Source organism: Mandrillus leucophaeus, unplaced genomic scaffold (assembly GCF_000951045.1).
Source record: "Mandrillus leucophaeus isolate KB7577 unplaced genomic scaffold, Mleu.le_1.0 Scaffold92, whole genome shotgun sequence".
In the NCBI taxonomy this organism is placed as follows: domain Eukaryota; kingdom Metazoa; phylum Chordata; class Mammalia; order Primates; family Cercopithecidae; genus Mandrillus; species Mandrillus leucophaeus.
The window spans coordinates 5,219,514-5,222,423 of record NW_012110030.1 but is presented as its reverse complement, the minus strand read 5'-3'; positions in this window follow the sequence as shown (position 1 = coordinate 5,222,423).

Sequence of the window (2,910 nt, the reverse complement as noted above, 5' to 3'; positions counted from 1 at the left end):
TTTCAATTATTTTATATCACTCACTTCTTTGGCATTTCTGTTTTTGAAATAATTATCCATGCATCTGGCAGAGCTTCGTGAGGACTTCAGTTTATTGAAAACTTTTGTGTAATATATTGTTGACTTGGCAAAGTTTGTTTATCGGGCTTATTTCTGGGAGCAGATCAAAATTTTAGTGGAATGTTGTATATATGCTCTTTGAGCACGTGGAAAGAATGTGTGTTCAGCTGTTATTGAGTAGAGTGTTCTAAAAACATGAATTAGTTCAAGTTGGTTGGCAGTTTTTTTCAGGCCATCTACATTCTTATTGGCCTAATACCCGTTTGTTCTATCAAATACTGAGGAACAGTATTGTAGTTGCCAACCATAAATTTATCAATTTTCCTTTTTAAATCGATTTTTGTCACATGTGTTTTGAAATTCTATTGTTAGATACACGTACATTTAGAATTCCTATATCTTTTTGAAGAATTAACCCTTTTATCAGTATGTAGTGACTCTCTTTATCCCTGATAATGTATTTTTCTGAAATTTTTTTTCCCTGATACTAATATAACTACATCTGTTCTCGGAGTTAGTGTTTGTATGGTATATTTCTTTTACATCCTTTTGTTTTTAACCTATGTTTTTATATTTGGAGTGAGTTTTGTTAAAAAAAATCTTATATTTTTATCAGTGTATATGGTATTCAGCAGCATGTGTTCCAAGTAAATAAATAGTCTGTTTCTATTCAGGTATCTGTCTCATCCTGAATTTGAGGTTGGTTGTTGTTACTCCAGTTTTTTGATGGATTCAAGAAATATTATTAAATTGTGCTTTGACCCACTTTTTTCTGGTTGTGAAGGTATAAGTGATCATACATATATATATAAAATTTATGTGGCTTTTTATTTTTTGTAGGTACTTCAGTACAGTGTTAATTAGGGTGATACTAAACATCTTTACATTCTTTTCTCATTTCAAGAATTAAAGTTTAAATGTTTCTTCATAAGTTGGAAAGCCTTTTCCTATCTATTTTCTAGAAGAGTTTGTGTAAATTGGTGTTAGCTATTTCTTTCTTAAATAATTGGTGGAACTCAATGATACAGTTTTCTGTGTCTAGTTTTTTTTGGTGTGGGTAAATATTTATTATTAAGAGTATAATTAAGTTAATAAATACAAAACTGTTTTCTCTTATAGTTCTTTTGAATGGATTTTGTGGTGTTTTCTAGAAAGACTGTCATTTTCTTTAAAATTCATTTCATTTGAAAATAATTTTTCATAATATTGTACAACTTTCTGATTAATACCTAAAAATGTATAATGGTGATACTTTTTCTTTTTTTCTTTCCTGATATTAATTTCTGCCATTGTCTATCTTATCATATTTGCCACTGGTTTATTAATTCCATTGATTTTTTTAAAAAAACCACTTTGGGTTTTGTTGATACTTATTTTACATTTGTATTATAGTTGATTCTTATTTTAAAGCTTATTTCCATAGTTTTTTGGGAAACAGGTGGTATTTGGTTACATGAGTATAATTTGTTATGTTTTTTCTTTGTTATTTAATATTTTCTAATTCCTTTAGTTTTTGAGATCAATACACTCCTCAATATATTAGTTTTCAGCCATTCATTTTTAGAAATTTGTTTATGGATGTAAATTTTCCTCTAAACACTTGATTTGTAGCATTGCATAGGTATTGATATAACATTTTTTCATTATCTTTCAATTAAAATATTGTCTATTTCTAACTGTTATTGATTCTTCAATCCATGGATTATTTATAAATGTGTTCTTAACTTTCCTAATAATTAGAGATTTTCTTGTTATTTTCTTACCCATTTCTATGTGCTTTCAGGAGTAGAGACAATTATCTGTAAGCTTTTTATTCTTTGAAATTTGATGACATTGGCTTTAGGTTCTAGAACCTATATATGTTCTAGGATTATTTGGAGATATGTTTCACATGAATATGAAAAGAAGTTGCTATGCACAGTGTTTTAAAAATGGCAATTCAATAAAAACTTTTACTTTTTAAAATAATCTTCTATATTCTTACTGAATACTTAATATATTTTCCCTAAGTTACTGATAAAAATGTGTTAAATCTTATTTGCTGTTGTTGATTTTTCTATTTCTCCTCATTCTATAAAGTGTTGCTTTTTATATTTAGCAGTATGTTTACAGAGCTATAGTACAATTGCTATTTATACTCAGTGAAATGTTCTTGGTATCTCTATGAAATATATCTCATAATGTCTTACAATAAATTTGTCTTAACATTTAATTTGTTTGATATTGAGATATTTTTATAAGATTTTTTTGATGTTTTATGTGTAGTATGACTTGTTCACACTTCTACTTTTTAATTTTCTCCATTCTTACTTTTTTAAGATGTCTGTTTTAAAAATGTAATCAACATTCTTTGTTTTAATATAAGTTGATAAAAGTCAGGTGTGGTGGCTCATGCCTGTAATCCCAGCACTGTGGGAGGCTGATTTGGGCAGATCACCTGAGGTCAGGAGTTTGAGATCAGCCTGGCCAACATGGTGAAACCCCGGCTCTACTAAAAATACAAAAATTAACCAGGTGTGATGGCGGGTGCCTGTAATCCCAGCTACTCAGGAGGCTGAGGCAGGAGAATCACTTGATCCCAGGAGGCGGAGGTTGCAGTGAGCCAGGATGGCACCACTGCACTCCAGTCTGGGTAACAGAGTGAGAGTCTGTCTCAAAAAATAATAATAATGATAATCTTTCTATCTATATATGCTGATAAAAATCCTCCCTAAATTGGAATATTTAAAAATTTATTTTTGATATATTTACTGACTTATTTTAGTTAAAATCCATAATCTACTTGTCTTACCTATTCTATGTCCTTTTTCTCTCTCCTTAAGTGTGTTTTAAAAAGAATCATTCTTGGCC